The sequence below is a fragment of the Lycium barbarum genome, chromosome 11, assembly GCF_019175385.1.
Source record: "Lycium barbarum isolate Lr01 chromosome 11, ASM1917538v2, whole genome shotgun sequence".
NCBI classification, from domain to species: Eukaryota; Viridiplantae; Streptophyta; class Magnoliopsida; order Solanales; family Solanaceae; genus Lycium; species Lycium barbarum.
In genome coordinates this window covers 85,896,302-85,917,548 of record NC_083347.1, presented here as the reverse complement: position 1 = coordinate 85,917,548, position 21,247 = coordinate 85,896,302, and positions in this window count along the sequence as shown.

Here is a 21,247-nt window from a genome sequence, read left to right as displayed (position 1 = left end):
CTCCTCAAACCCGAGCTCACAATTAGGCCACATCCTCACCCCCGGTCAAATGTGCCTGTTCATATCCAGGCCTCATCCTCAACCTCGGTCAAATGAGCCTTTTCATATATATTCATATTTACTGTCACATCGCTTTCAATAGTCAATTTATCATTTTGTACCTCAATTTCACCAGGAATATCATATTACCTTCTCACCATAACATCAACAACCTGTAAGTTCCAACACAATGAATAGTGGCACGAAGCCCACATAGTCCCTCAATCAATTTCATATAGGAAGGTAACCACTCACAATCATGTTTGAAGACTAGACATGCTTGCTCCTATAAATTTCACAACACATACAATCAACTAATCAAAGTCTAACACAAGTAGACCGTAACCCACCTCAAATGTAGAGCTGGAACAATGCAGATTACTCCACTATGGCCATTCCCTTCCGTAAAGCCTCAGAATGCTCAAAGTCTAGTAATCAAGATGCTAAATAAGTCACAATCACTCTAGTTAAAAAATCAATTCAATGAACACCCTCCCTGTCACACCCCATCTTTGGTAAGGCGTGATTGGCTCCGGGCACCCTACGGGAAATGAGCGAACCAATTTATAACTTGTATCCTTCATGACTCGAATGGTAAAATAAGGCTAACGGCTAAATATGAAAATAATATCATGCATAAATATATGTGCAATGGGCTACGATGTCAACATAACTACCAACACAATATAACTGAGCTATACACAGGAACTGACTGCTAAGCCTCTACCAACATGACTGAAATATAGAAGTCGGGACCGGGCCCCCGACATACCCTTAACGCAATTCATATGTATATATATAGACTTAGGCTAGACAATGCTCCAGGAAGAAGTGGAGCCACCAAACGTAACTGGTACCTGAAGGCAGCCTATGGTGAAAGATCTTCATCTCGTCTATTTGCACCTGCGAGCATGAACGCAGCGTCCATAAGAAGGGATGTCAGTACAAACAATGTACTGAGTATGTAAGACATGAATAGTAACATGATACAAAAACGAAGGTAGCAAATGATAAGGTGAGTAATTATACCTCATGCGCTTTTTTAGACCTCTTCACGTAAATTAACTTGTCTATAGGAAAAACATTTCATACATATCCATACACAATATACACACATTTGCATTCACATATATTTACTATACATACATATATCACATCCGTACCCGACCTTGTCGGGACTCGGTGTCATCCGTACCCGACCCTTTCGGCACTCAGTGTTATCCGTACCCGGCCCTTTTAGGACTCGATGTCATCCGTACCCGGCCCTTTCGGGACTCGATGTCATACCCAACTGATTAGTGGGATGCAATGCATAGATACATACATATACATAAAAGAACATAAATGAAATCACCATCATCATTAGCATTATCATTATCACTATATCCTTCCTTAGATCAACTATCGTAAGGTGAAATCGACGATGTCATGGGAGTCTCGAGAATCATGAACTTAGATAGCACTGAAAATAAAATCATTATCTTCGCTGTATCTCACCTCGAAGGAACGGGTAACATGAGGTGAGACCATCAACAATAAGTAAGATGAAAGGATTCATGGAATGGCTCAATAATCTCATAATGCTCTCAAATCATAGCTTCGGAATTTCTAGAATAGAATCATCATCATCGTCACAATCATTATAGAACATTTTTCATTTAACATCATAAGACCTTTGGAAATCTTGAATTCTTACTTTTGGGAATAAGAATGGCATATAAATATAGACGGAATCCTAGCTCAAGAATCATGCCTTTGAAAGAAAGGGACTACCTTAACATAGTTGTGCGGCTTCCTATTATCTACGTTTATCCGTCCGTACTCGTCAATATACATTCAAGAGGATTCGTACTATCGTTAGACTCATTGTTATATGCTTATGCTAGGTCTTCATGTTAAACTATTCTATCTCCTGCTGAAAATCGAGCAGCATCTCCCATGTTTATATGCCTAGCCCGAAATCATAATTCACCAACCAACAATAATAACAACAATATCAACATCACACCAACATTATCAGTACTAATAGGATCCATGAAACATCCCACACGATATTTTCCAAGTTTCTCAACTAACCAACTCTCGATAAATTTATTTAATGACTTTATCTCTGTAAAATAAACCAAAAGTAATATTAATAAGGAGAAATTCATACCCTATTCTTGTTAAAAAAACAATATCTTCAATATCCTCTTTGAATCCACGTCAAGATCCACCACCAAACGATACTATAGTCACGATTATGCGCTACCCGAACCTCAATTAATCAAAATCACTACAATCCCTCAACTTTTTATGACATAAATGCCCCTATATGTTGCTGAACTTTTTCATCTGATTTTTCATGAAAAAGATGGGGTATTGACACTTTTATAGGTGGGTAAAGTCGGTGGCACTATAGCAGTACTGTAGCAACACGGCTACTGTAGCGCCCATTTCTGCGCTGTCACCCTAACTTGTAACTTCCATAATTTTCTACTCCGATATTATATCGACGAGAGGTGTGTTGCGTTGGAAACTAGACTCGACGAAATTCATTTTAGACTGTTGAAACACCTTAAAACTCCTCATATACTAGGCGATATACCCTTCCAAAGTTGACCCAAAATTCTGTCAACTTTTTTCAAATTTTTGACAAACTTATTTTCTTCGATTTGCTTGCTCCCGGAATCTTCCATAGCATATTATTTGAATTTAAACCCTCATAACCACAAGGTTGGCGCATATAATCTCATATATCCGTGAAGGTAACTTCAGTAACCGTACTTAAAACAACCATCAATACTTATAAACATTTATCCTCGAATGTTGAAGTAGAGTTTGTTCAGAGGGAAATGTCGATATTCTTACCTGCATTTACTGGTATTTACTTTACTCCCTTGCAGTGTTACCTGCTTATTTAAAAACTGCACTTATGTGAATTGCGCTATTTATCCTTCTTGTCATTAAGAAATTATTGTTCCCTTTGATCTTTGTGTATCCTTCTTATGCTTCACACATATTCTCGACCTTTGTCTAAGTCACCAGCTTGTTCCCATCCAACACGATATCTTTAATCATTTCATTTGGGTTCTCCTTTTACTCTTAACCTTCGCCCGACTCTCACCTTATAAGTCTTTTCCTATAGTCTAGCGCACTTATCTGTTGTTTTGATTCATTAATCAGGCAGGTCTCTTGATTTCGTAAATGTTCTTCTTCTCTATTTATATCAATGAATCTTTTTCTTGCGATCTTATCTCCGTCTAGCTTCATAACTTATCCTTGCATTTTCGTAGCTCATCTTGTTTTATAGCTGTCTATTACTTTTTGATTGCCCCATTTTCGGGTGTCATAATTCCTCCACTACCTTATCTAGTCAATAATTGTCTTCGTCATGAAATACCTATAAGTTCATCTTGTCATTCATTTCTTACTTCCCTTCTTAATGCCATAGCTTGCTCGTATGCTCGTATATGTCTACTTCTCGTATATTCATCCTGCTTTCCTTATAGCAATATCTCTAGTCCAAGCCCATTATCTTATGCTATCAATATCTACCTTTAACGTAGGCTTCATTTTACCCCAGTACAATCGAAAATATAAGAAATAATATATATATATATCACAGGAAGACATTGATGATATACATGTGACAACAATAGGGAAAGGCTCATGATCCTATTGCTCAGCTAATGCATAATCACAGTTCTGAGGGCCGCTTGAACTGGACACTCTTCCTCTACTTCTACCACGACCTGCTGGTACCTGTGACCCCTGTCTCGGAGGGTGTACCGATAATGACGAACTCATTACTGATCTGGTAGGCTGGGCCGAATCCCTACTACCTCGGGACAGACACTCACGCATAATATGGCATGTCCGGCCGCAAGCATAACAAACATCTTAACCTAATCAGCATCGTACCCAATGGTCTGCCGCACTGAGTACATCATGGTGCCGGTAGCCTCATCCGGCCTGAGTCACCCTTATACTATGTACCCGAGATTTTGCAACTCTGGCCCGGTTCGGAATAGATAGGGCGATCAAATCTCTTACTTACAAATCGGGAAGGCGTACTAGCCGCTGACTGGCCTAGCTGCCTAGAATACTGCGGTTCCCGTCCTCCTCTAAACTCACTAATAGCTCCTGAAGATCTGGCCCTCTTACTGTCACCTCTACCATAATCACGCTCACCCTCGGGCGGTTGCCGTTGCTCCTCCAAATTCTGAGCATAGGCTTGGATACGAGAAATGTCCATCCCCTCCTGAAGTGAGGCCGTCAGACACTCCTTAAGCAAATGTAGCCCCAAACTGCTCACAAATCGATGTACGCGGTCTCCTATATCTGCTACCATGGTTGGAGTATACGTAGCCAGAGAATTAAAGCGGAGACTATAATCGCGAGCACTCACATTCGCTTGTTTGAGATTCAAAAACTGATCGGCTTCTGGTGGCAAATAATGTCAGAGGAAAGCGTCTACAAACTCTTGCCATACTGGGGGAAGTGCATTAACTCCTTTAGAGGGCATCCAGATCGTATACCAATGGACCGCAACATCCCGTAATCTATAAGAAGCCAATTCTACTGACTCAGTATCAAAAGCATGCATTAGTCATAACGTTCTCGACATCTTATCTATAAAACTCTATGGGTCCTCATTCGTTTTCGACCCAAAGAACTCTGAAGGGTCTAAACTAATAAAATCACGGGCTCTTGCACTGACCGCTCTGTCACCTTGGCCTACACCCTACCGCTGGGCCTGAGCTGCAACTATCTAAGTTAACAACTCAATGACCTCTCTCATCTGCTGGCCCGAAGCATCTGGTAGAGGGACTGGGGGTGTTGGAGCTGGAGTTGAGGCTCCTTTATGCCCCTCTAAAATGGGTGGAGCGTAAGAGGTCCGCGACGGAACCTCATTCTGAGACTTACCCTTCTCTATATCTGCAGGCGGATCTCGTTTCGTTCTCCTTTCCACTATTGACTTGCCCTTCTGGGCGGCTGTGGTGTTTCTCTTCATAGGCATTATTGAAATCATAATGCACAATTAGGAAAAAGGGAATCCTGATGACATAGCTCTATCGCACGATCTAAGATGAGGAAATAAGGTCAATCATTCCAAAATGTCTCGCAGCCTCCTGTTTATAAGTGTGGTGCACTGCACACTATAAACAAGACTTTGCTAGACACGGCTTGCAGACAGCCCTAGGACAGAACAGCTCTGATACCAATTTGTCATACCCCATCCTTGGTAAGGTGTGACTGGCACCCGACACCCTACGAGAACCGAGCGAATCAACTTATAACTTGCATCCTTCTTGACTCGAATGGTAAAAATAAGGCTAAGGGATAAATATGAACATAATATCATGCATAAATATATGTGCAATGGGCTATAATGCCAACATAACTACTGACACAACATAACTGAACTATACACAAGAACTGTCTGCAAAGCCTTTATGAACATGACTGAAATATACATGTCGGGACAGGGCCCCCGACATACCATTAACGCAATTCATATGTATATATATAGACTTAGGCTCGGCAATGCTCCAGGAAGAAGTGGAGCCACCAAACGTAACTGATACCTGAAGGCAGCCTACAGTGGAAGATCCTCATCTCGTCTATTTGCACATGCAGGCATGAACCCAGCGTCCACAAGAAGGGACGTCAGTATGAACAATGTACTGAGTATGTAAGGCATAAATAGTAACATGATATAAAAACGAAGGTAGCAAAAGATAAGGTGAGCAATTATACCTCGTACACTTTCTTAGACCTCTGTCACGTAAATTAACTTGTCTATAGGAAGAACATTTCATACACATCCATACAAAATATACACACATTTGCATTCACATACATTTACTATACATACATCTGTCACATCCGTACCCGGCCCTGTCGGGACTCGGTGTCATTCGTACCTGGCCCTTTCGGGACACGGCGTCATCCGTACCCTGCCCTTTCGGGACTCGGTGTCATCCGTACCCGGCCCTTTCAGGACTCGGTGTCATACCCAACTGATCAGTGGGATGCAATGCATACATACATACATACATATACATAAAAGTACATAAATGAAATCACCATCATCATTAGCATTATCATTATCACTTTATCCTTCCTTAGAAGATCAATTATCGTAAGGTGAAATAAACGATGTCATGGGAGTCTCGAGAATCATGAACTTAGATAGCATTGAAAATAAAATCATTATCTTCGCTATATCTCACCTCGAAAGAACGAGTAACATGAGGTGAGACCATCAACAATAAGTAAGATCATGGGATTCATCGAATGGCTCAATAATCTCATAATGCTCTCAAATCATCACAATCATTATAGAACATTTTTCATTTAACATCATAAGAGCTGTAGAAATCTTGAATTCTTACTTTTGGAAATAAGAACGACATAGAAATATAGACGGAATCCTAGCTCAAGAATCATGCCTTTGAAAGAAAGGGACTAAGCCTTAACATAGCTGTGCATCTTCCTATTATCGATGCTTATCCGTCCATCTCGTAAATCTACATTCAAGAGGATTCACACTATCGTTAGACTTATTGTTATATGCTTATGCTAGGTCTTCATATTAAACTATTCTATATCCTGCCGAAAATCGGGCAGCATCTCCCCTGTTTATATGCCTAGCCCAAAATTATAATTCAACAACCAACAATAATAACAACAATATCAACATCACAACAACATTATCAGCACCAATAGGCTCCATGAAACATCCCACACAATATTTTCCAAGTTTCTCAACTAACCAACTCGCTATAAATTCATTTAACGGCTTTATCTCTGTAAATAAACTAAAAGTAATATTAATAAGGAGAAATTCGTACCTTATTCTTGTTAAAACAGAAATATCTTCAATATACCCTTTGAATCCACATCAAGATCCACCGCCAAAACGATACTATAATCACGATTGTGCGCTACCCGAGCCTCAATTAATCAAAATCACTCCAGTCCCTCAACTTGTTTATGACATAAATGCTCCTATATGTTGCTGAACTTTTTCATCTGATTTTTGATGAAGAAAAAATGGGGTCTTGACACTTTTATAGGTGGGTAAAGTCGGTGGCACTGTAGCAGTGCGGCTACTGTAGCGCGCGTTTTTGCGCTGTCAGCCTAAATTGTAACGTCCATAATTCTCTACTCGGATGTCGTATCGACGAGCGGTTTGTTGCGTTGTAATATAGACTTGACGAACTTCATTTTAGGATTTTGAAACACCGTAAAACTACTCATATACTAGGAGATATACCCCTCCAAATTTGAACCAAAATTCTGTCATCTTTTTCCAAATTTTCGACAAACTTATTTTCTTCGATTTGCTTGATCCTGGAATCTTCCCTATCTTATTATATGAACTTAAACCCTCGTAACCATAAGGTAGGCGCATATAATATCATATATCCTTAAAGGTTACTCCAGTAACCATACTTAAAACAACCATCAATACTTATAAATTTCAGCGTACGAAACTACGGGGTGTAACACTCCCCTTTTTCCCCATACTAATGGGTGAATGATTTCTTGGTGTAAATAAATCTAACATTAGCCTTACAACCTCGAACTATCAATTTACAAGGGTATTTAGTTAATTCATCTATTATAAGCAGTTTCCATGCTCAAGCTACCATTTTTATGAAACCCTAAGTCTCAATTCACTTAGTTCATGACTCTGATGGTTCAATTATTGATTAAAAGTCATAACCCAAGCTAGTAGATGATAAACATACAATAACAACCATAACTCACCAACTGTTGAAAGTCTATTAGGTTTTAGAGTTGCTATTTACCAATTCACCTTTATAGACCCATAAAAGGGATGATAATCATGTAGATGAAAGCATAAATATGGAAGGAATGGTTGAGACTTACCTCTCAAAGATATTCTTGCCCTAGCGTAGACTTTCGCCCTAGGTGCATGTTAGGAACTGTTTTGGGGTTTTATGAATAAAGAATTCAGAACTAAATGTTTAAAACACGGTTACTATTTTCCATCGTTACACCGCTTCGGTGGTCTCACTATAACGGGCAAGTGCCCACCATAGAAGACCATAACAAACCTGTCCCGCCGCTGTGGCGAGCTTGGACACGCTGCAGCGGTTCCGCTACAACGGTCCAGTGCTCGCCATAGCGGACACCCCGACTCCCAAATGATCGCGGTGGCGAGAGGTCGGCCGCTACAGCGGTCCTGCCGTAGCGATACATCTCCCACCACAGCAGTACCACTCAGGCAGTAAGCTCGCAATTTTTACAGTTTTTCAACTCTACTACCAAACATTTAATCCGAGGCCTCACAAACACAAACAAGACATGCATATTGATATAAAAACATCATAATGGACTCACCTGTGGCCTCAAAATTCTAGACGGAGTTCTAATTTCGTATGTCACCCCCCTCCCCAGGACTCAACACAATCAAACAATAATCACAACAAATCAAGTTTTCAGCTCTTAGACTTATACAATCAAGATTTTATTAGCTCGTTCCACCCTTGGGAAGATTCTATTTGGTGGGGGTCATCCTATATTTTCCATAACGGCTGGGAGGGTCGTTACAGTAATAGTACTTTGTGCTTGTAATCATTATTTTATTTACTTGTACCTATTTTCTTTTGCCTGTAACTATTTTGTAGTAGATAGTAAAATCCAAAAACGCATTTACTTTTATTTCGAACTACAGGCGCTCATTGAGCTCGGTTGGACCAAAAGAAAACCTAAAGGAACCCCTAGGAAGCCTCAGAGATAGGACTTCACGAAGGACGCAAAGATTGCCACATGCCCTACTGGGGCAGAATTTGAGAAGATCTCAAAAATTCGCGCCATCAATCCACTACAAAGACTCAGCTAACCCAGAGTTTCAAACTAGGGTAGAAATTTTGAGAAGATCCCAAAATTTCTCACCTATTCAATTTTATAAACTGGGGCAGAAATTTTAAAGGGACCCCAAAATGTCATGACCCGCCTAGGGGCCATGATGGGTACCCAGAGCAGACTACCGAGCACCACTCATGCTAATCATCATACTCATCTTAAATGCATTTACTATTCTCAATACAACAAGCCATAAGGAAACCTTTATCACTTCCAAAAAATATCTACAATCATATGCATATGACCCTCGGACTGTCAAAACAAGATACAAATATACAACGTGATCATCATGGGACATCTACTATCCACACGTACGTATCTACGAGCCTTTACTAGAGTACTAGACATAAAGACGGGACAGGACCCCGACGTGCCCAAACATATACAGAAAAGAATATGATCATGAGTAGCACCTCCGGAATAGTGGAGTGCTCCTGTGAATCCGCTGATAAGCTCCTACGGATCTGCACCGTCTTCCTGTCTACCTGTGGGCATGAACACATCGTCCAAAAAGAAAGGACGTCAGAACGAACATTGTACTGAGTATGTAAGGCATGAATAATACCAACATAATAGAGAAATAATGGAGCATGAGGTGAAGATACAACCTGCGTAGCCTTCTAAAGAAAATATATGTTATACATATCACATATACCGTCATCGTTAACCCGCGTCAGGGTAACCATCACACGCCACCCACTAGTGGTGTCATGTCCGGCCTTCTAGGCACGGTGTAACCGTATGCAGCCCGCCATCACGGTGAAATGTCTGCCCATCTAGGCATGGTGTAATCGTATGCAGCCCGCCTTCCCGGTGACATGTCCAGCCATCTAGGCACAGTGTAATCTCATCATCATATACTTATCATGTAGCGTGCATAAGAAATCGATTAAATACTACAACTCTATCGGGGTGATGTAAGGTTGAGAATCCCCGATTCCATTATGGAATAATCATAATCATCATACCTCACCTTGAAGGGACTAGCATCATAAGGTGGGTCTAGAAATAATGAGTAACATCAACGAATCATATTAGGATCATTAGCTTCGTCGAAATATCATATCATAAGCTTTAGGATCTTTAGGCTTAGACTCATCATCATCGTTATCATATTCATGGCATATCTCTTATCTTTGTCTTATAAGTAGCTCTTTATAAACATTGACTCATATTTTCTGGAATGTAAGAAGGTCATGGAAAGATAAATGGAGTCATGTCATAGGAATCATGCCTTAGAAAAGGAGGGACTAGCCTTACATACCTTTACGTTACGCTAACCTTATCACTTGAACGCTTCCCTCCAATATTCATGTTTCTACATACAAGAGAATGCCTACTAAAATTAGACAATCAAAAACATACTTAAGCTTAAGCTAAAGCTAACGAAAATTGGGTAACATCTCCTTTATTTCGATAACTTCCTGCACATAATAAACAACTCCCAACATCAATAAAAACACCCACAATATTTTAATCAATAACTTCATTAAGCTAGACAATATTAAATCCTCATCATTCCATATCAAGCTCTTCCATGACCCTAACTATGGCACCATAAGGTATCCATCCTCGTACAATGCCTCTACAACATCTTTAATACTATTCATAGCAAGATTATACTCATTACATATCAAGAACTATGATTCAAGTCAAGTCATGATTCAAGAATATCATTATTTTCATATTTGCACTACGTATTCTCCTCTTTTCCATAATCATAGTCTTTCAACCTCTCAATACTTTTAATAGCATGAAATAAACATAAAACTCACCTTAATCCATTAGGAGTAAGCCCTAGGTAAATCTACTCCATTAGAATGAAATCCCCCACTTGTATACCAAAGAAATTCTTACTCTTCACAAACCCTAATAGGCTTCTTAGTATATGTGTCACACCCTAACCTTATTAGGGTGTGATGGGCACTCGACCCCACATACAGAGCCGAGCGAACCCGCAGACCCTGATTACACACCTATTTTTTTTTTTAATTCTGAAAGTCAATTACAAATAAAATACATGTTGAGCTTTCGAAATTTTCTGCTTACTATTTCCAGAATTTAGCAAATCTGTAATTATATCAAATTTACTACATAACACAAAATGACATATCGGCTGATGGAGCCGCTTACAGACTGACTATCATTACCCACGACGCTGTCTGCAAAGTCTCTAATACTGATCAGACATCACAGCATACATACTCTGACTCGGCAGCACTCCTGGAGGAAATGGAGCCCGCCAATCCACTGGATCATCTTCAGCTAATCTCGTCTATCCATTTGTGGGTACCTGCGCAGGATGAAACGCAGCCCCCGAAGAAGAGGGGGTCAGTACGGAATATGTACTGAGTATGTAAGGCATGAGTACAGAAAACGAAACCATGACTGAGACAGATAGAACAACATACAAATAGCCTATCCAGAATACCAAACACTTATTATTATTTTTTTCCAGACACGAATCATACTTACTCATCTCGTATGCCAGACGGATTACAGAACGTACAAATTACTCAAATGATGTCATATAGCAAACGGGATACAGAATATACGGAAGGTCAGAATGCTTACTCTCCAACACAAGTCATGCATATCGGAATCGGATATCATATCACATACGCGGTAACCCCGGGGACATATACCACGCCGGGACAAATACCATTTCATACATACGGTAACCTCGGGGACAAATATCACGCCGAGGGACCGGTCACATCCTATCATATACATGATAACCTTGGGGACAGATAACACGCCGAGGAACCGGTGAACAATGCCAAGGGATGCGCACGATAATGTAGGAATGTGGTCGCCACTCCTACCTTTGGCGCCACAACACATCTTATTTCAGAAAATTTGCTCCGACCTCCGTCACACATCATAATATAACCACGGTTCCCGGGGGCGGACAGATAACACGGCAGCCCGAGTCCGGACACATCATACTTCATAATATATCCTCGGTAACCGGGGACGGACATATAACACAGTACCCCGGAACCGGACACATCATACTTCAGAATTCATATATGGAACCCGACCCTTAACAGAGGACTCGGCGAACCATCCGCACGATATATATATACCGGCCCGGGATCCGGTGAAAGGGATCATAGCACATGCACGAGCAGAGTAGTGAGCAACTAAATGCACACAAATCGAGACTCGATAGAATGAACGAACGTGCCATCAGAATAATCATAGCAGGCTACCCATATCAGAATGCTTATATTAAAATACTTATGTCGGGGTACTCATATCAGAATACTTATGTCAGAATGCTTAGGTCAGAATACTTATATCAAAATACTTATATCAGAGTAGTTATAACAGAATACGTATGTCAGGATTCTCATATCCAAAATACTTATATCCGAATACTTCTATCAAAATGTTTACGTCAAATTTCTTGTATCGGAGTACTTACGTCAAAATACTTTTGTCAAAATATCCATATCCAAAATACTTGTATCCAAATGACTATATAGGAATACTCATATCAGAATTTCCAGATATTTATATCAGAGAGTACATACAGTTCATAACAAATCCAGAACAATAGCCCAAGTTTCTCTTAATTACTATGCGGAAATGAGTCCAATAGAGCAATACAAGTGGGGTTCGGGAATTATGGGCCCACCTCGGATTAAGTCGAGGTGGCGTGTATAAACTATGAACAGTTAGCCTTATAGAGTCATCCATGAAGGTTTCAGGGCAATCCGGTTGCATTTGTAGAAGTTACAGACGTTCAAACTATGTTTCCATCAAAGCATAAGGTTCTTAGTTCAATTTCACTGAATGAATAGGGGTCCAAATCAAGCTCGGATTTCTAGGAATAGAGTTTCCCTCGAGACTCGTATCATAGCCTATTACAACTAGGACATGCCAAAAGAAAGGAAGGGTAAGCCTTACATACCTGTGCCGCGACCAACTAGTTACGCTTGTGCATCCAACTTGTTTGTCTACATGCAAGAAAGTTCATCCCTTCATTAGTTTCATTATCATATACTTGCTTTAACCTTTTAAACATGTTCACTCGTGTTCTGCTGGAATTTCGGCAGCACTTCCCCTGTAAACGTACCAACCCCGAGAATACGGCTCGGCCCCAAATCAACAATAACAACAACAATCCGGGAATTTAACCCGGCCAAATCATCAACAATATTAACAATTATTCTAGCAATTTTCCCAACATTCAATTCAATTCAATTTAGTTCACCCAATATTCCAACAACTTAATCAACATACTATTTCATCTGAAACCTTCAACTTCAACCCCAACCATACATTTGCTTATCCTTCGTATATATTAACTTCAACGACACCCTTCACTCAATATCGCATAATTCATAACGGCGACAACTAGAATATCAAATTACATAAATTTACCTTAACTTACCAAACAACACCATTTTCGACCACAATGACTTCTTACATATTTTCATACAATTTCATCCATCTCTATATGTCACAACAACAACATGCTACATAAAATTCATTCATCCTTTTCCATATAACACAACTCACACACACGGCCAACATACTACATATACTCGGCCATACCATGCATTTACAACTACAACTTCAACATGCATGATTTCATACCTTCCGTTCATTTTTCATTATGAGATTCACAACGCAACAATCAAGCTACTATATCACATTAGCCCATCATACCTACACAAACCAGCCCATCATCGGTCAACACCACAACACACACATTCCATAATTTTCATGCATTCCCTACAAGTTACTACAACACACAAACATGTTCAATGCAACTAATTCATCACCCCAAGACAACTCTACATACACATTGTTAATCACACATATACACGGCCAAACATACATAACACCATATTTTTACGAACTTCATTCATTTCTACATTCCACAACATCCACAAGTCACACATCACACATGAAAATTCAAGATTAAATCTTACCTCTTCCAACCAACTTCTCCTACGGCTAACTTGTAATTGTGAAAACGGATGCCTCTCTTGCTCCAACAACTACTTCACGTTGACGAGGGCCTTCTAATTAGTAGAGAAACTTGAAGAGACAAATTTTTCTTGATCAACTTTGAGGGGCAAGGTTCGGCCAGCCCCTCCTTGGCCGAACCCCTCCATTTTTCTCTCTCTCTTTTTCTTTCTTCTTGCTTTCTTTCTTTCCACTCCTTCTTCAAATGACCACCCCATGTCTATATATATATATATGTATATAGTGTAGGCATGTGAGGGGCACATGCCCCTCTCTAGAATATTCCTTCATTTTCCACATTTTTCTTGAAAATGAATAAAGGGGACTAATGGCTTCCTTAACAAGCTTGGTCCACATAGTTTTAAAAATTTACAAATAACCCCCCCTTCATTACTTACAATGCACGGCCAACATGGCCATTTCATGCACTTTGCAAAATTACCATTTTGCCCTTAAGCATCCACATCATTTCCATTGGTCTTTTTGCGCATTTCTCTTTTCGCCCTTAACCTCTCTCAATATTCCCATACTAGTAATGACCATAGATAATATTTCCAACAACTCGTGTATTAAAATAATTTTTGAAACATAGCCTTGTTGTTAACTTCTTTCCATTGTCTTGAATTTTCCGAACGTACGAAGTACGGGCTATAACATCCTCCCCCCCTTTAGAACATTCGTCCTCGAATGTTCAACTGACCTTACGGGGGCTTATAACACTTCGAGAGGAGGTTTCTTTTATAGTTCCCCGTTTCTCCATGCTCATTCTATATAGTCGAGCCTTTCCGTCCTTGTATGGGCACTTATTCTGTGTCATGGGTTTTCTAATCTACTGGGCCGACATTTTATCCTTGTCTTTCTCAGATCATCTCTTTTCTGTTACTGTTTCATGGCCAAAAGGCACATCTTTAGATCCTTACCACAACTCCTCTTTAATTCTTCCTCTCGTATCTCTTGAGGCAGGCGTACTTGCCTTTGACCTCATGTGTTGGTGCTCACTTCGTTCATCGTCATTCCTTGTAAGCCTAATATGGCCTCCCCCCCGCCCCCCCCCCCCTTTTAGGGGGTTCCTCATACGTCACGATCTTTAAGTATTCTTATCTTTAATTATTCTTCATCCTTCGTCTCTCTCTCTAACCCTAACATGTCGAAACCTTTCAACTTATGTTTTTCTCTTTCACTTCGCACTTATATCGTCGTTTTGCCCACTTTTTCATTCCATTTCATCTCTGCTTATGGAAATTAACCCTCGAATCTCACACACTCCTCCTTTGTTCCATATTATTGCACTTTATTCTCGCCCCATGCCTGTATTTAAACCTTTATCTGATAATCTCGTACCTCACCGGAAACTTCCTCTCAGGGGTTCCATCCACCGAGGTTTTCTTGTTTCTCACCTTTCTCCAATATCTTGATTTCCTTATTCCTCAATTACTCTCAATTGTTAAGGCTTTTCTGTCCCTGACCTATGGTGAAAATAACGTCTTGTCTCATAATACTTACACCATTTGTTTTCTTGCTACCACTCAGGTTTCGGTGTCCTTTACTCGATTGGGGTCTCCTTTACCGTAGCATAGGTTGTTGGGATACACGTGCCCACTAATACCATCACAAATAAGCCCTCATACATATTCATATACATATACATAATTGTTATCAACTATCCCACAAAATGCTTCCAAATGTTATTCAAGCCTATCCTAATTCTCAAGTTGTGACACACCATTTTTCCTTTCTCCGAGCTAGTCTGCCTCGTTCTCTTCATCTTCTTATGGTCTCCAACCACCCCCCTTACACCATAGTCTCACTCAGGTTACCCTAGTTTTCCATTTGTTCCCTTAAATTCTAATTTTGCAAAATTTTCCCAATTACTTCTCAGGGGGGTCACCCATCCTGAAATTGCTCCCACCTGAGCACGCTTAACCTCGAATCTTTAGTGGAATTCGATGCCTTAATGCTGATATTTTCGGATCCACTTTCTCGCATAACCTTTACTACATGATTCGGGACTAATCGAGGTCTTACAGATTCCGGGATACCCTCGTGATACGTCTTTTCTTCCATAATTACCATTTTACCCCTTTCGACCCTCGGTGCTCACCTTCCACTTTCTTACATAACTATCTCTCATTCTGGGTTCCCAGACTCCTGCTGATACCAGATACACCTTCGTTGTCACTGTTTTATGGATGCCCCGATATCAGTCCGTTCGAACTTCTTACTCACCGCTTTTACATAGTAACCTGCAGCAAAACTAATTGTCAACTTTCTGGATCCTCCATCTAACCTTGTTTTTCTTATACCATCCTCCTGTACACTGGAAATATCAATAACACCCTTATAGAACATACAGCTACACCACATTCCGACCATCCGGGGCTGCCAATTCTTGGGAACAGATCAAATACACCAGTACTTACCCGTCTTCCTCCATCGTATGTGAGACTTTGCATATAAGGAATCTTACCCCCTATGACTTGGCTCTATGGCACGATCTGAGACAGAAAGAAGGTCAACAATCCCTAGATGCCCCGTAGCCTCTTGTTTATAGATGTGGCGCGCTACATACCATAAACAGGACTCTACCGGACACGACCTTGCAGACAACCCCTAGGACAGACCTGCTCTGATACCACTTTGTCACACCCTAACCTTATTAGGGTGTGATGGGCACTCGACCCCACATACAGAGCCGAGCGAACCCGCAGACCCTGATTACACACCTATTTTTTTTTTTTGAATTCTGAAAGTCAATTACAAATAAAATACATGTTGAGCTTTCGAAATTTTCTGCTTACTATTTCCAGAATTTAGCAAATCTGTAATTATATCAAATTTACTACATAACACAAAATGACATATCGGCTGATGGAGCCGCTTACAGACTGACTATCATTACCCACGACGCTGTCTGCAAAGTCTCTAATACTGATCAGACATCACAGCATACATACTCTGACTCCGCAGCACTCCTGGAGGAAATGGAGCCCGCCAATCCACTGGATCATCTTCAGCTAATCTCGTCTATCCATTTGTGGGTACCTGCGCGGCATGAAACGCAGCACCCGAAGAAGAGGGGGTCAGTACGGAATATGTACTGAGTATGTAAGGCATGAGTACAGAAAACGAAACCATGACTGAGACAGATAGAACAACATACAAATAGCCTATCTAGAATACCAAATACTTATTATTATTTTTTTTTTTCCAGACACGAATCATACTTACTCATCTCGTATGCCAGACGGATTACAGAACGTACAAATTACTCAAATGATGTCATATAGCAAACGGGATACAGAATATACGGAAGGTCAGAATGCTTACTCTCCAACACAAGTCATGCATATCGGAATCGGTTATCATATCACATACGCGGTAACCCCGGGGACATATACCACGCCGGGACAAATACCATATCATACATACGGTAACCTCGGGGACAAATATCACGCCGAGGGACCGGTCACATCCTATCATATACATGATAACCTTGGGGACAGATAACACGCCGAGGAACCGGTGAACAATGCCAAGGGATGCACACGATAACGTAGGAACGTGGTCGCCACTCCTACCTTTGGCGCCACAACACATCATATTTCAGAAAATTTGCTCCGACCTCCGTCACACATCATAACATAACCACGGTACCCGGGGACGGACAGATAACACGGCAGCCCGAGTCCGGACACATCATACTTCATAATATATCCTCGGTAACCGGGGACGGACATATAACACAGTACCCCGGAATCGGACACATCATACTTCGGAATTCATATATGGAACCCGGCCCTTAACAGAGGACTCGGCGAACCATTCGCACGATATATATGTACCGGCCCGGGATCCGGTGAAAGGGATCATAGCACATGCACGAGCAGAGTAGTGAGCAACTAAATGCACATAAATCGAGACTCGATAGAATGATCGAACGTGCCATCAGAATAATCATAGCAGGCTACCCATATCAGAATGCTTATATTAAAATACTTATGTCGGGGTACTCATATCAGAATACTTATGTCAGAATGCTTAGGTCAGAATACTTATATCAAAATACTTATATCAGAGTAGTTATAACAGAATACGTATGTCAGGATTCTCATATCCAAAATACTTATATCCGAATACTTCTATCAAAATGTTTACGTCAAATTTCTTGTATCGGAGTACTTACGTCAAAATACTTTTGTCAAAATATCCATATCCAAAATACTTGTATCCAAATGCCTATATAGGAATACTCATATCAGAATTTCCAGATACTTATATCAGAGAGTACATACAGTTCAAAACAAATCCAGAACAATAGCCCAAGTTTCTCTTAATTACTATGCGGAAATGAGTCTAATAGAGCAATACAAGTGGGGTTCGGGAATTATGGGCCCACCTCGGATTAAGTCGAGGTGGCGTGTATAAACTATGAACAGTTAGCCTTATAGAGTCATCCATGAAGGTTTCAGGGCAATCCAGTTTCATTTGTAGAAGTTACGGACGTTCAAACTATGTTTCCATCAAAGCATAAGGTTCTTAGTTCAATTTCACTGAATGAATAGGGGTCCAAATCAAGCTCGGATTTCTAGGAATAGAGTTTCCCTCGAGACTCGTATCATAGCCTATTACAACTAGGACATGCCAAAAGAAAGGAAGGGTAAGCCTTACATACCTGTGTCGCGACCAACTAGTTACGCTTGTGCATCCAACTTGTTTGTCTACATGCAAGAAAGTGCATCCCTTCATTAGTTTCATTATCATATACTTGCTTTAACCTTTTAAACATGTTCACTCGTGTTCTGCCGGAATTTCGGCAGCACTTCCCCTGTAAACGTACCAACCCCGAGAATACGGCTCGGCCCCAAATCAACAATAACAACAACAATCCGGGAATTTAACCCAGCCAAAACATCAACAATATTAACAATTATTCTAGCAATTTTCCCAACATTAAATTCATTTCAATTTAGTTCACCCAATATTCCAACAACTTAATCAACATACTATTTCATCCGAAACCTTCAACCTCAACCCCAACCATACATTTGCTTATCCTTCGTATATATTAACTTCAACGACACCCTTCACTCAATATCGCATAATTCATAACGACGACAACTAGAATATTAAATTACATAAATTTACCTTAACTTACCAAACAACACCATTTTCGACCACAATGACTTCTTACATATTTTCATACAATTTCATCCATCTCTATATGTCACAACAACAACATGCTACATAAAATTCATTCATCCTTTTCCATATAACACAACTCACACACACGGCCAACATACTACATATACTCGGCCATACCATGCATTTACAACTACAACTTCAACATGCATGATTTCATACCTTCCGTTCATTTTTCATTATGAGATTCACAACACAACAATCAAGCTACTATATCACATTAGCCCATCATACCTACACAAACCAGCCCATCATCGGTCAACACCACAACACACACATTCCATAATTTTCATGCATTCCCTACACGTTACTACAACACACAAACATGTTGAATGCAACTAATTCATCACCCCAACAAAACTCTACATACACATTGTTAGTCACACATATACACGGCCAAACATACATAACACCATATTTTTACGAACTTCATTCATTTCTACATTCCACAACATCCACAAGTCACACATCACACATGAAAATTCAAGATTAAATCTTACCTCTTCCAACCAACTTCTCCTACGGCTAACTTGTAATTGTGAAAATGGATGCCTCTCTTGCTCCAACAACTACTTCACGTTGACGAGGGCCTTCTAATTAGTAGCGAAATTTGAAGAGACAAATTTTTCTTGATCAACTTTGAGGGGCAAGGTTCGGCCAGCCCCTCCTTGGCCGAACTCCTCCATTTTTTTCTCTCTCTTTTTCTTTCTTCTTGCTTTCTTTCTTTCCACTCCTTCTTCAAATGACCACCCCATGTCTATATATATATATATATGTATATAGTGTAGGCATGTGAGGGGCACATGCCCCTCTCTAGAATATTCCTTCATTTTCCACATTTTTCTTGAAAATGAATAAAGGGGACTAATGGCTTCCTTAACAAGCTTGGTCCACATAGTTTTAAAAATTTACAAATAACCCCCTCTTCATTACTTACAATGCACGGCCAACATGGCCATTTCATGCACTTTGCAAAATTACCATTTTGCCCTTAAGCTTCCACATCATTTCCATTGGTCGTTTTGCGCATTTCTTTTTTCGCCCTTAACCTCTCTCAATATTCCCATACTAGTAATGACCATAAATAATATTTCCAACAACTCGTGTATTAAAATAATTTTTGATACATAGCCTTGTTCTTAACTTCTTTCCATTGTCTTGAATTTTCCGAACGTACGAAGTACGGGCTATAACAATATGCATCTCTTAATCTTGGCTTTTGATCTTGATTTCTTGGAATAGGTTGGTTGTAGAAATAGAGGGTGGGTTTTAGAGAGATATAGGATCTGTTTTTGGGAGAAATAATGGAATAAAACGTGGGATCTTATATTTATAACCACGACTGGAAAGTTCTAGATTCGTGAATCGACGAGCAGGGTCGTCTACGTGTCGACGGTCCGTCGACTTGTCTCGTCGAACTACTGCTTGAAATGTCTGATTGTAGAACCTCGTCGACGGTGCCAGAGGAAGGCTCGTCGAAGTGTTGATGGTCGTCCTTTGGGCCGTCAACGCTAACTGGTTTCAGTAGTTTTTCTGAACTGCTACGCTTTGCTCCGATTAGATTCGTTTCACTTCTAATTCCCTCGTATTGTCAAGAATGCATACTTATACTCCCACACACATATGAGGTAAAATATCTCATGTCTAAAACTCTGGTGTGGATTACCAAACTGAAGGTACACACCACCAATAAGCCAAAATCTCCTTGCAACAAAACAGAAAGTGTAACACAAAATTTCCCACAACTCAGAAGATTCGGCACAAGAGTTCGTCGACCAAGATTTTTTAAAATGGGGTAGAATTTTGAGAGGTCTCAAAATATCTGCAGAAGGAAGCAAAGAAGGGGATTCCCCTCATTAAAAAGCACATGTCATGATAATTAATATTTATAGCTTTCAAAACAATCCATTTATTTTCTTATAAAAAAATGATTTTGCATATCGAAAATAAAACTCATCTTTCAAATACTGGAGCCAAAGTGGTTCCCAATCCAGAAAGCCAAAAATCAAAACATCGGTGACACAAATCAACTTTAAATAGGAAAAAACTAACCTATGTCTAATGTAGGTCTCAAGGACGTCAGGAGGACGATCCTTGTTCTAACTTTGTTTCATCTGCAGGAAACGGTTCACCGAAAGAAGAC